Here is a 15,000-nt window from a genome sequence, read left to right as displayed (position 1 = left end):
TGTGTGTGTGTGTGTGTGTGTGTGTTGTGTATGTGCATGTGCATGTGTGTGTGTGTGTGTGTGTGTGTGTGTGTGTGTGTGTGTGTACGTGTGTGTGTGCATGTGTGTGTGTGTGTGTGTGTGTGTGTGTGTGTGTTTTGTGTTTTTAAATGGTTTCTATTGAGCGATTGTCACCAAGTAGAGCCCATCAGCACTCAGCGCTGAAGAAGAAGAAGAAGAAGAAGAAGAAGAAGAAGAAGAAGACAATAAGAAGCAGCCTTGGGAGGAAAATACTGACAAAGAAGAGGGAGAGAGTGAGAAGAACTGCAGAGGAGAGAAAAGGATGAATAGAAGCAGAGAAACAAACGGAGAAGAAGAAGGAAGAAGAGGAGGTGGAGGAGGAGGAGGAGGAGGAGAGGAGGAGGAGGAGGAGGAGCTTGAAAACAAATCTGATTGGACCTCTTTGTAGTTTCAGTGTCACCTTTTTTTGCTTTTTAGCTTTGTGAGGATAAAACTATATTAATCTGAAGAAGTAGGAACATGTTATCGTTGTGTGTGTGTGTGTGTGTGTGTGTGTGTGTGTGTGTGTGTGTGTGTGTGTGTGTGTGTGTGTGTGTGTGTGTGTGTGTGTGTGTGTGTGTGTGTGTGTGTGTGCAAGGCAAGGCAATTTTATGTGTATAACCAGAGACTATTTAGAAAAAGGGCTTTGGTATAACACAGTTCAGCAGAAATGCAATTCAAAGTGCTTTACACAAGACATTAAAACACAGTCAAAAATTAATACAAATTGATAACAAATAGAAAGCAGTTAATACGAAAATATATACGATAAAGAAATAAAAAAGAAATAAAAATTAAAAACTATGTGTGTGCGCGCATGTGTGTACGTGCTTGTGTGTGCCTGCGTGTGTGCGTGCGTGTGTGTGCGTGCGTGCATGTTCGTGTGTGTGCATGTGTGTGTTCGTGTGCGTGCGTGTGTGTGCGTGCATGTGTGCACGTGTGTGTGTGCGTGCATGTGTGTGTGTGTGTGCATTTGTGTGCGTGCATGTGCGTGTGTGTGCGTGTGTGTGTGTGTGTCTGTGTGTGTGTGTGTGCAAAATATGCTGGCTCTATACACGCTAAAAGTCCTGATTATTTACATGGAGTCTGGTGGAGATATGCTGGCTCTATACACACTAAAAGTCCTGATTATTTACATGGAGTCTGGTGGAGATATGCTGGCTCTATACACGCTAAAAGTCATGATTATTTACATGGAGTCTTGTGGAGATATGCTGGCTCTATACACGCTAAAAGTCCTGATTATTTACATGGAGTCTGGTGGAGATATGCTGGCTCTATACACACTAAAAGTCCTGATTATTTACATGGAGTCTGGTGGAGATATGCTGGCTCTATACACGCTAAAAGTCCTGATTATTTACATGGAGTCTGGTGGAGATATGCTCGGGGCTTTTTCATGTTAAATTAAAGGCCAATGATGGACAGATAAACCATGTTTTTCTTTTATGCAATCACTGCTGGAACAAGTGACACACGTGGGCATTCTTCGGTTTCCCCGGTGAAGAGACCTGTTGGTGATTTGTGTTTTTAAATGGTTTCTATTGGTCGATTGTATCCGTGCACATTGTTCACGTTTGCACGTAAACCGAAACAAACGGAGGTTCAGGCAGCCAAGAGAGACAGAGAGAGAGAGAGAGAGAAAGAGGAAGTGATTGGTTGCTGTTGTTGCTATTGTCTGGATTCTGATTGGCTAACGTGGGCTTGAGCTTCTCGTTCACACCGCCACCTCCAGCTCTGGCGTGCTCTTGGCTGCATTGACGGCAAATATATACACACTGGTACGTAAACTTATGTTTCTTTTAAATTGAACTTAAGGAAGTGGCTAACAGGTAATCAGGACTGTTAACATTACATGTAGTTGTCACTACCCAAAATGAGTAGAGTGCAGATGTGAGTTGCGCATGCGTCACTTTGCGACAAGTAGCCTACAAGATGCTAACGGCGGTTTGAGCTAACGTTAGCAATCAAGTAGCTAGCCTACTAGATGCTAATGGCGTTTTTAGCTAACGTTAGCAGTCAAACAATCATAAATAGCTAAAACGTTTTTGAAATGACTGCTAGCTACAAGTTAGCAATCAAACACAACATCGGCTGTCACTTGAATGGCGTTTTGAGCTAACGTTAGCAATCTAACAATCATAGAGAGCTAAAACGTTTTTGAAATGACTGCTAGCTACAAGTTAGCAATCAGACACAAAGACTGTCACTTTAATGGCGTTTTGAGCTAACGTTAGCAACCAAACAATCATAGATAGCTAAAACGTTTTAGAAATGATTTCCATCTTCTGTTATTGTTTGTAAAGAGAAAAGTTTATTATTTTACAGATTTCACAAATTTCAGTAAGACACGTTATGCCGTAAACAGTTTAAATCTGAGCATGCGCAACTCAAAGCTGCACTCTACTCATTTTGGGTAGTGACAGTAGTTACAAAATCTTGCTGCTATCTCGTCTTTCCTGTCCTGCCGGTTTGTGTTTGTGTCAATTGTGCTATGCCTATGTGTTGGTGTTGATGTTGATATTGATCAACTGTTTTTGTTTATATGCTTGATTATTTCTTTTAACATTGATAGTCAATTTTACTTGTACTGGACTAAACTTATATGTACTTTTATAATCCTTTTATCTTTGTAGGTGTGACATCGTACAATCTGTCCAGGGACAGCAGATGTAAAGTAGCCTTTTGGCTAATTCTGGCACACTGTACATTTTCTTTATGTATTATTAGTGTGCGTTGTCCCTGTTAAATAAACCTAAATAAATAATAAATAAACTAACACTTTTCTGAAAACTGAACGCTGTGCACGATGTTATTTTTGAAGACGGAGAGGTTGAAATGTCCGTTTATGGAAATAGCCGCCCACGTGGAGACGTAGCATAAGTCCCATTGGTTGCTGGGATCTGGGGATTGGCTAATGAGGACTGGCGATGGAAACCTGGATCAACTGATTGCTCACATGCAGTGTTCGAACTATACCGTGGCCTTCGGGGGAGCCCACTTTTTTTACACGCGTGGGGGGGTCGTGCGCTTGCAACTTACAATGACTTACAAAGATACATAACAGCTACAAGTGTATGCACTATACAGGATTTACCCTATCATACTTTATCGACAGGAATAGATAGGGCAAACAGCCACCCACAAATATATAAACAATAAGAAGAATACCAGAATTCCTCCGTTCAATTAGACCTTAGCGACGCACCCCAAGCTTCCATCCTTAACTAACAGCCATGTATATATCGGCTCTTCCAGTCTCTCCACTGCCGGCTGCTCCAATTTAACAGGAGAGAGGAGCAAGAGGGGTTAGGATCATCTTCAGCCAGAGAGGACATTATTTCTTCAGCTTCTTCTTGCGTTGTCACCCCGGTGGGAGGTGTGCTAACAGGGCTTGCAGCAGGTGAATTAGTCGTGCTATTAACGTCATCGCTACACAGTTTCTTAGTAAAACCAAAATGAATTAAACTGCCTTGTTTTCTTTTTGCCATGGCTATATGATGCTTACTGCAGAATGGATTTCAAGGACTTTGCGCGCCGATTAATGGCCTCCAACGTTTATATTTTTTCTACGAATCTTTGAGTTAACATGTACTAAACATGAGTTGGATTTGCACCGCAGCGCCGCCACGCCTTGATGCTCATAACAAGAATAGCATGTATAGTATATAGTATGTATACTATAGTATAGTTATCTTTATTGAAGTGAATTGGGTTTAAATCACCATCACGCATGAATTATATTTTTGCAGTTTTACACATTATAATTCACGATGATCACATTACACAAAACTGAAATTGCACGTCAAAATGACACATTGTCAATATTTTTAGAGACCCCCCAAAATTTCACAAATCACGTTTTCAGGGGAGCCCATGTCTTATTAAGGGGAGCCGAGCTCCCCCTAGCTCCCCCGTAGTTCGCACCCTACTCACATGTCTATAAATAGGAGTGCTTGGGCCCTCAAGGCTGCTTGGTTTGTTTGGAGTTTGGGTTTAGTTACTTTTGCGTTCTCGCTTTGACACATCTACACACATCCTACACCACCCGATAATTGTTGTAGTTCTTTTTATTTTATTTTTTTTTTTTTCGGGTCCTGTCTCAATCACCCACCACTCAGCATGGCTCTATGTATATATTTCTTATTATCTGTATTTATATTTTTCCATCTGTATTTATATCTTTTCCATTCCAAGTACTTACTTTTTCAATATTATTTATATTATGGTCACACTTAAATATAAATATAATTTATGTTATGGTTAATTACTTTCACTGTTATGTAATTACATATTTTTCAATCTAATTTCACGTCAATTACTTACTTACATTACAGTTGTTACGACCCAGTCTAGGGGTGCCTAGGACGCAACATAAAAAGGCCCCATCTTCCCCGTCCCCCAAGTAGCCACAAACAATTCTGTGATTAGATTAACAAAGGTATTTATTTTACATAGAAAAATATATGTATGTAACAAATGTATAAAGCTTCAGGGTGGCCTACCATAAAAGTAACAAACAAAACAATCCTAACTGAGAGATAAGCAACTAACCTAACAAACAAATGGGCAAAACAAAAGACAAAAGACTTACCTCCCTAACTAACAAAAATACAAGAAAACAACCTCAACACATCTGGAGGTCCACCCTTACTAAACAAACGAAAATCAATATCCAATCTAAACCAAAAAGCACAAAAGGAGTGGCCGGTTGGGAGATTAGGAGGATGAGGAAGTGCCTGCTGCCCACCAGACGCCGCCATCTTGGCTCCTTATAACCGGGTTGCTTCCCCAGCTGCAGCCAATCACAGGGTCGGGCCTGAACTCCTCCTCCAATCCACGGATGGCTGTGGCACACCTTCATTTGCATATAAAATTAGAACAAAAGAGAAAAACACAGGGCACACACAGCACACACACAGCAGACCATACACAAATATGACCACAGTCATAACACAGTATTTTTTTTGCATTACAGTATTTTTTTTGCACTATGGCCACCTCACTTTACTTAAATACTTTTTATATAATGCCACTTTACATTCATTCAGTGTTTTTTTTTTTGCTCATTGTCTGTTGTTTGCCTGTTTGTTTGTTCGGTTGTTTGTTGGTTTGTTTTTATTGTGGAAAAACTGCTGCTGTAAAAAGTGAATTTCCCCATTGTAGGATAAATAAAGTATTATCTAATCTAATCTAATCTTATCCATACATTACACACATTACTGATTAACCGATTGCACGTTTATCTTTGTTAATTTAAATTAATTGGATTTGGTTGTGTGGTCTCCACCTTTTGTCGTGCCTTTGAGCCAGGTCATGAGTGCTCTGCCTTTTTTATCACCAGGAGTTTACAGGCATGTCTCTGCTGATTGGCTATCAGCTGTGCGACACGGCCAATAAACGAGAGACTAGAGAACCCAAAGCTGTTTCACACCGTTCTGAGGAAACATGTCATTCAACCAGGATACCGTAGCAACACGGTGCGCGAATTTAGGAATCCTACTATGGCCACGCCAAGACCCGCCCTTCAATAGCATTCACACACTACTATTGGCCAGGCGTCCATGCTTACACGTACAGGTCCTATCCAATCGAGTTATCCTAACTTTAACCACTCAATGGTCAACGCCTAACCCCAACCAATCGAGCTGCTATTGAAGGGCAGGTCTTGGCCATAGTACGATTCGTAAATTTGCACACGGTGCACATAGTGTTGAGATTGAATGGGCCCCTGGACATGCCACCACGCCACGCCCACACCGTTGGACCGAAGCGCAAAAGCTTTGCAATGTAGCTTCGGCAAGGTCTTCAGATTGGGCAGACCAATTAAAATATGAATCGGGTTAAATCTGTAGGAGGAGTCGTTAAAGGTCCCATGACATGGTGCTCTTTGGATGCTTTTATATAGACCTTAGTGGTCCCCTAATACTGTATCTGAAGTCTCTTTTATATAGACCTTAGTGGTCCCCTAATACTGTATCTGAAGTCTCTTTTATATAGACCTTAGTGGTCCCCTAATACTGTATCTGAAGTCTCTTTTATATAGACCTTAGTGGTCCCCTAATACTGTATCTGAAGTCTCTTTTATATAGACCTTAGTGGTCCCCTAATACTGTATCTGAAGTCTCTTTTATATAGCCCTTAGTGGTCCCCTAATACTGTATCTGAAGTCTCTTTTATTATAGGCCTTAGTGGTCCCCTCCTAATACTGTATCTGAAGTCTCTTTTATATAGACCTTAGTGGTCCCCTAATACTGTATCTGAAGTCTCTTTTATATAGGCCTTAGTGGTCCCCTAATACTGTATCTGAAGTCTCTTTTATATAGGCCTTAGTGGTCCCCTAATACTGTATCTGAAGTCTCTTTTATATAGACCTTAGTGGTCCCTAATACTGTATCTGAAGACTCTTTTATATAGACCTTAGTGGTTCTCTGGGTGGGCAAAGCAGAGAAAGGGGAGGTAACCTTGCTCCTTATGACCTCATAAGGAGCAGATTCCTGATTGGCCCATCTGAGCTTTCATTTTCTCAAAGGCAGAGCAGGATACCCAGGGCTCGGTTTACACCTATCACCATTTCTAGCCACTGGGGGGCCACAGGCAGGCTGGGGGGGAACTCATATTAATGTTAAAAAACCTCATAAAGTGACATCTTCATGCCATGGGACCTTTAAAGTACAACGCCTGCTAATGGCCCAAAAAACCTCCAAAAAAATGCAAAGTAAATTCAAAATGGCTGACTTCCTGTTGGGTTTAGGGTATGGCTCCAAGAGGGTTTTTTGTAAGTCTGACCATGATACCTATGCATACCAAATTTCATACATCTATGTCAAAGGCACCGCAGGGGCTACTTCTTTGAATACTTTGCTTATAGTTCCAACATCGAGCCACTGAAATCAAATGTGTGTGTTGTCAACAGCAACCACACACACACACACACACACACACACACACACACACACACACACACACACACACACACACACACACGGACAGAGACCCAGCTTCCATTTAATCATTACAGTCCTTCCAGAAAAACAAGTTTTTTTGTGATTGTTGTGGGCAAAAATCCTTGATTATGCGAAACATTTTCTTAAAACATGCAATGGAATATGCTCTATATGACATTTATGCAATTTTATGCGATCAAGTTGCGGGAACTTGCAAAAACTGCTGTTTGATGAAAAAGAGAAGAAAAAGTGATTCCCCCAAAACACCCTGCTTTTTAAAAAAAACTTAATTTCCAAAAATAGTTTCCAGATATTCAGTCATTGCAATAAGTAAACAAATAAGATACAAAAATATATACAAATCATATAATATTCAAGTAAAAATAAAAGTAATAGTCTAAACAGGGAAATAAAAGATACAAAAGAGACAGACTTTCAAAAATCGTTAATAATATATAATAATAAAATATATATATATAATAATAATAATATAGACATCAGGAGCACTTAGACATCAGATATTAAGATAGCTTTCTGATTGGATACCAACTTGTCGGAAAAAAGCGCCAAATTTACAAAAATGCAACAAAAATCTTACAAAAATGTCGGAAAAAAGAAACACATTTACGAAAATGCGACAAAAATCTTACGAAAATGTCGGAAAAAGCGCCAAATTTACAAAAATGCGACAAAAATCTTCCAAAAATGTCGGAAAAAATAAACAAATTTACAGAAATGCGACAAAAAACAGCTTTTCGATGAAGTTCGATGAAGTTCACGTCGCGTAATTATGTCACTTCGTAACGTTCCCATGGCAACAGGGGAAAATGGCTATATTTCACATTAACAGATACTACTTATCATCTACTACTTCTACTATCTCTAGTTGTGCGCCAAACCAAAAACACAGGACAGTGTTTTTTTTAAACTGCAGTTACCTGACATTTAAAAGCAGAATATGGCAGATTTGCCGACTCTGAGAATCAGAAATTCAGCCAGAAGTTTTCATATTCAGGCTTTTCAAGGAACTATTTCGGTGACTTTAGTAGGGCTTCACGTCAACAAAAATGCGACAATAATCTTACGAAAATGTCAGAAAAAGCGCCAAATTTACAAAAATGCGACAAAAATCTTTAAAAAATTTCGGAAAAAGCGCCAAATTTACAAAAATCTTACAAAAATGTCGGAAAAAAGAAACAAATTTACAAAAATGCGACAAAAAACAGCTTTTCGATGAAGTTCGATGGAGTTCACATCGCGTAACTACGTCACTTCGTAACGTTACCATGGCAACAGGGGAAAACAGCTGCTCTTGTGTGAAGTAAACGCAACATTTTTCAACTTTCTGCTAAGATATATTACGGGACGAAAATGAGGGGATTATGAAATCATACAAGCCCCGCATATTTTGCGCGGAAATCGACAATTTATGAGGCGAAAGTGCGGAGTATTTGAAAAAATGGCACAAACGTCGGAAAAAGTGACAAAAACGTCGGAAAAAGTGACAAAAACGTCGGAAAAAATGACAAAAACGTCGGAAAAAGTGACAAAAATGTCGGAAAAAGTGACAAAAACGTCGGAAAAATGGCAAAAACTTTGGAAAAAGTGAGAAAAGTGATGAAAAAGAGAAAAAACAGTGATTCCCCCAACAACCTGCTTTTCGATGAAGGTCACGTAATTACGTCACTTCGTAACGTTACCATGGCAACAGGGGAAAACGGCTGCTCTTGTGTGAAGTAAACGCAACATTTTTCAACTTTCTGCTAAGATATATTACGGACTTTTTTGCAACGAAAATGAGGGGATTATGAAATCATGCAAGCGCCGCATATTTTGCGCAGAAATCGGCAATTTATGCGGCGAAAGTGCGGCATATTTGAAAAAATGGCACAAACGTCGGAAAAAGTGACAAAAACGTCGGAAAAAGTGACAAAAACGTTGGAAAAAGTGAGAAAAACATCGGAAAAAGTGACAAAAACATCGGAAAAAGTGGCAAAAATGTAAGAAAAAGTGCCAAAAACGTTGGAAAAATGGCAAAAACTTTGGAAAAAGTGAGAAAAACTTTGGAAAAAGTGACAAAAGTGATGAAAAAGAGAAAAAACAGTGATTCCCCCAACAACCTGCTTTTCGATGAAGGTCACGTAATTACGTCACTTCGTAACGTTCCCATGGCAACAGGGGAAAACGGCTGCTCTTGTGTGAAGTAAACGCAACATTTTTCCACTTTCTGCTAAGATATATTACCGGACTGACTTTTACCGAAAATGGGGATTATGAAATCAGTGCGGGCGCGATACGCGGGCTTTTTGCGCAGAAATCGGCAATATTATCTTGGCGAGCGAAGAAGTGCGGTATATTGAAAAAATGGCACAAACGTCGGAAAAAGTGACAAAACGTCGGAAAAAGTGACAAAACATCGGAAAAAGTGACAAAAACATCAGAAAAAGTGGCAAAAATGTAAGAAAAAGTGCCAAAAAGTTGGAAAAATGGCAAAAACTTTGGAAAAAGTGAGAAAAACTTTGGAAAAAGTGAGAAAAACTTTGGAAAAAGTGAGAAAAGTGATGAAAAAGAGAAAAAACAGTGATTCCCCCAACAACCTGCTTTTCGATGAAGGTCACGTAATGACGTCACTTCATAACGTTCCCATGGCAACAGGGGAAACGGCTGCTCTCGTGTGAAGTAAACGCAACATTTTTCAACTTTCTGCTAAGATATATTACGGACTTTTTTGCAACGAAAATGTGGGGGTTATGAAATCATGCAAGCGCCGCATATTTTGCGCAGAAATCGGCAATTTATGCGGCGAAAGTGCGGCATATTTGAAAAAATGGCACAAACGTCGGAAAAAGTGACAAAAACGTCGGAAAAAGTGACAAAAACGTCGGAAAAAGTGACAAAAACATCGGAAAAAGTGACAAAAACATCAGAAAAAGTGCCAAAAATGTAAGAAAAAGTGCCAAAAACGTTGGAAAAATGGCAAAAACTTTGGAAAAAGTGAGAAAAACTTTGGAAAAAGTGAGAAAAGTGATGAAAAAGAGAAAAAACTGTGATTCCCCCAACAACCTGCTTTTCGATGAAGGTCACGTAATGACGTCACTTCATAACGTTCCCATGGCAACAGGGGAAACGGCTGCTCTCGTGTGAAGTAAACGCAACATTTTTCAACTTTCTGCTAAGATATATTACGGGACTTTTTTGCAACGAAAATGTGGGGGTTATGAAATCATGCAAGCGCCGCATATTTTGCGCAGAAATCGGCAATTTATGCGGCGAAAGTGCGGCATATTTGAAAAAATGCCCCCCCACCACGCATAAATATGCAGACTTTAGCTGATTATGCGTTGAATTATGCGATCACATAATCATGTTTTTCTAGAGGTGACTGGTTGACAGCCTCATTCCTTGCTATAAGTGCATGCTACTTTTGTGTTGAACAAAGTACACCTGTAGACATATTGTTGGCCCTTGAACTGAAGTAGCTCACCCACACAATATACTATTACTACTACAATATACTATTGTACTTCATCTTGAAAGAATGTCTGAAAGAAACTTAGTCATTAAGTTGAACTGATGGAGACATCTTTCTGTAGGAAGCTGAACCACTGAAGGTCGTGTCTCTCGGTGTTATAGAGAGCTGTGATTAGCCCAGCAGGTCTTCACGTAAGATGTGTGTGTGTGTGTGTGTGTGTGTGTGTGTGTGTGTGTGTGTGTGTGTGTGTAACATGTCACCTGAATACTTTCCTCTCCGCTGATTTGGGTTAACAGCTGACCGCGAATTCTTCTTTACTTTGGCAGATTTGGGGCGTCGAAAATCCATCCGAAGTGATTTTAGTTTGATCTTTGTTGTCCATTAAAGTGATCACACACACACACACACCCACACACAGACACACACACACACACACACACACACACACACACAGACACACACACACACACACACACACATACATACACGTACACACACGCACACACTTACACAATACATACACACACACACACACACACACACACACACACACACAGACACACACACACACACACACACACACCCACACACAGACACACACACACACACACACACAATGAAGTCTTCATCAGTGAGAGCGTTTGAAGCAGCAGCTCAGCAGATAATCAATATAATGTCTTTCTATTAGAGCACTGACCTGAACTCACCTGTGTGTGTGTGTGTGTGTATTGTGTATTGTGTCATGCTAATATTGTATGTATGACTAATGAATGCATTATTAATAATAATGTGTGTGTATATGCGATATGTGTATGTATGTATGTAATGTGTATGTATTGTGTGTGTGTGTGTGTATGTGTGTGTGTGTATTATGTATGTGTTAATGGCGTATTTATGTGTGTGTATGTATTGTGTGTGTGTGTGTGTGTGTGTGTGTGTGTGTGTGTGTGTGTGTGTATGTATTGTGTAAGTGTGTGCGTGTGTGTATGTGTGTGTGTGTGTGTGTGTGTGTGTGTATGTATTGTGTAAGTGTGTGTATGTATGTGTGTGTGTAAGTATGTGTGTGTATGTGTGTGTGCATCTGTGTGTGTGTGTGTTGTAGTGGATTAAAGTACAAATAAAACATAAAAATATAAGGAATTATGCTTAAATGTAATTTTTCCCATTACAGTGTGTGTGTATGTGTCTGTATGTGTGTGTGTATGTATGTATGTATGTAGTGTGTGTGTGTGTGTGTGTGTGTGTGTGTGCGTGTGTGTGTGTATATGTATGTATGTGTGTGTGTGTGTGTGTGTGTGTGTGTGTGTGTGTGTATGTATGTATGTGTGTGTGTGTGTGTGTGTGTGTGTGTGTGTGTGTGTGTGTGTGTGTATGTGTGTGTGTGTGTGTGTGTGTGTGTATGTATGTATGTGTGTGTGTGTGTGTGGTTTGTATGTATGTGTATGTGTTGTGTGTGTGTGTGTGTGTGTGTGTGTGTGTGTGTGTGTGTGTGTGTGTGTATATGTATGTATGTGTGTGTGTGTGTGTGTGTGTGTGTGTGTGTGTGTGTGTGTGTGTATGTATGTGTGTGTGTGTGTGTGTTATGTGTATGTGTGTATGTGTTGTGTGTGTGTGTGTGTGTGTGTGTGTGTGTGTGTGTGTGTGTGTGTGTGTGTGTATGTGTATGTATGTATGTGTGTGTGTGTGTGTGTCCTCCATTATAAATACCTGTGCCTGTGTGATTGAGCTCTCTCCTCCTCTCACCTTCTCCCTGTAGCAGCAGCATCCCTCCAGTCGTTCCTCTGCTGAGTGTCTCAGCGTGAACGTGATGAACGTGGAGCTCTGAGTGTCTGAGGATCAGCCAAACATCTGAAGACAAAGAAGAAAATCCTAAACGTGGCTCCTTATTTTCCACTTTCGTCTTCTCCAGACTCATTCAGGTACAGAGAAAGTGCATCTCTAACTCTTACACTAACTATTATATAAGCAATGTTTAGATCATATGTGGTGTTTGTAAGGAGCCCCTAAAGCAGTGTTTCTCAAAATATGTCATGCATAATTCCTAAAATAATTATGCTATAATAATGAATGAAGTGATGGATTCTGAACATTTGAAATGTAGCATTTAAAGGGGGTACATTATAGCACCCCTGCCCTAAAGGCTACATGGGGGACACCGTTTTGAGGCTATAGAAACATTATTTAGTCCTGCTAATGTGGCTGTTATATTTAAGTTTAAGTTATATTTCACATTCACAGCATGAAATAGGTTAACAGATATTACTTATCATCTTTAAGTTTGTCCCTTTAGGGCACATGTGTCAAACTCAAGGCCCGCGGGCCCTAATCCGGCCCCCTTGCAGATTTAGATGCGGCCCGTATATCAATTTGGGTTCACGATACATTTTGGCTTGTTGTGCGCCAAACCAAAAACACAGGAAAGTGGTTTTTGAACTGCAATTACCTGACATTTATAAGCAGAATGTGGCAGATTTGCCGACTCTGAGACTCAGAAATTCACCCAGAAGAAGCAGCAGAGAGAGTTTTTATATTCAGGCTATTTTAGGAACTCTTTTGGTGACTTTCGTAGTGCTTCATGTCAACAAAAATGCGATAAAAAGCGTGCAAAAATGTCGGAAAAAGCAACAAATTTCCAAAAATGCGACAAACAATCTTACAAAAATGTCGGAAAACGCAACAAATTTGCAAAAATGTGACAAAAAATCGTACAAAAATGTCAGAAAAAGCAAAAAATTTGCAAAAATGCGACAAGCAATCTTACAAAAATGTCGGAAAACGCAACAAATTTGCAAAAATGCAACAAAAAATCGTACAAAAATGTCAGAAAACGCAAACAAATTTGAAAAATGCGACAAAAAATCGTACAAAAATGCCGAAAAAAAGCACCAAATTTGATTAATGCGACAAACAATCGTACAAAAATGTCAGAAAACGCAAACAAATTTGAAAAATGCGATAAAAAATCGTACAAAAATGCCGAAAAAAGCACCAAATTTGAAAAATGCGACAAACAATCTTACAAAAATGCCGAAAAGAGCACCAAATTTGCAAAAATGCAACAAACAATCTTACAAAAATGTCGGAAAACGCAACAAATTAGGAAAAATGCGACAAAAATTCTTACAAAAATGTCGAAAAAAGGAACAAATTTACAAAAATGTGACAAATGTCTGAGAAAGCCACAAAAATGTCGGAACAAAAGCTACCAAAATGAGAAAAACAAAAAAGGTGTGGTCCTTAGGCCACTTACACACTGGCTGCGTGGCGTGTCCGTTTATATTTGGGTTCCCATGGTAACAGGTTAAAGCGTGCACGTGCACGCTAGAAATAGGACCGAGGCCTATTGTTCACACGACACGCAAGCGTGTTGGAAGAGTTTCCAGACAAAATAGAATACGAAAAGATGTTTATATGTCGTTTAGACATAAATACATATTAATAAATGACATGTTGATGTTTGAAAGTCTTGAGGTTTTGATATAAATGCAGATATATGAATGTAATTTTACAAAAAGTAAATTGATTTTCTAATATTGCACCTGTCAGTACAGAAGGAAATATTCTGGAGCGTATTTTGCCGTTAATACTGCCAACGTTGTCTTTGCTGTAATCAAATCAGTATATGTTTATGTTTAACATGGTATTTCATTTCATCAATGGGAAACATCCATGTGTCCAGACAATAGTCGTAGTAGTAGTTCATCAAATGCAAAATCTTCTGTCCCAATACACAATCTGAATTATATTAGTTTATATCTTAATTACGCCTGTCGAACAATAAAAAAAAAAATTTAATCGCGATTAATCGCTGAATTTCTATAGTTAATCGCGATTAATCGCATGTATTATCACACGATTAAAATTCTATTATTTTGCATTTCAGAACAGTTTTTAAAATACATTTTCAACAATGGAAAGCAGCTCTTACCAGTGTATCTCGATTGGGAATCAGATGAATGCAAAGGAAAGTTACTTTATGAGCTTGACTTTCAGATTTGTATTTGTTTATTATTCATTTATTTACTGTAAACAACAGAAACGTGTGAATCTATCATTATTGCACAATTCCTCCAAGTACCTAACTAAAAAACTTAAAAATCCCTATCCTTACCAGCAGAGCTGGCCCGACCCATAAGCGAACTAAGCCCCCAAGAGGGCCCCCAAGAGGGCCCCCAAGAGGGCCCCCAAGAGCGCTTGAAATGTCCCACAATAGAGCTCATAACAGAGCCGGTCTATTTAAAGATAGCGCTGCTGCTAATAGGTCTCACATTAGTCTTTAAATGTGTATTTGTACATTATGAGTGCTTAAACTAATAATTTACAATACACAAGTTGGTTTAGTGCCAAGTGCAGTGGCAGCATGTTACAGTGTGGAGAGTCCCCCAAAACCAAATCCTGCTTAGGGCCCCCAAAAGTCTAGGGCCAGCCCTGCTTACCGGAGTCAATATATAGTGTGCAGTAACTCCTAAATCAGGGGTGTCAAACTCATTTTCCCAGAGGGCCACACTGGAAAAAGAGCCTGACACTAAGGACCAGACATGG

General features: G+C 39.5%; 1 long non-coding RNA gene across 1 annotated transcript; it reads right to left on the bottom strand.

The window, feature by feature from the left end:
* Window positions 1-4,533: 4,533 nt before the first annotated feature.
* On the bottom strand, window positions 4,534-12,247 carry LOC120548168. Its single transcript, XR_005637146.1, has 3 exons — window positions 12,166-12,247; window positions 10,719-10,827; window positions 4,534-4,897 (listed from the first exon to the last, which is right to left on the bottom strand). It is a non-coding gene; the product is annotated as an uncharacterized LOC120548168 (long non-coding RNA).
* Between the last annotated feature and the right edge of the window lie 2,753 nt (window positions 12,248-15,000).

Source organism: Perca fluviatilis, chromosome 19 (genome assembly GCF_010015445.1).
Source record: "Perca fluviatilis chromosome 19, GENO_Pfluv_1.0, whole genome shotgun sequence".
Taxonomy (NCBI): domain Eukaryota; kingdom Metazoa; phylum Chordata; class Actinopteri; order Perciformes; family Percidae; genus Perca; species Perca fluviatilis.
Note: the sequence above shows the minus strand (reverse complement) of the source record. Positions and strands in the feature narration are given on the sequence as shown.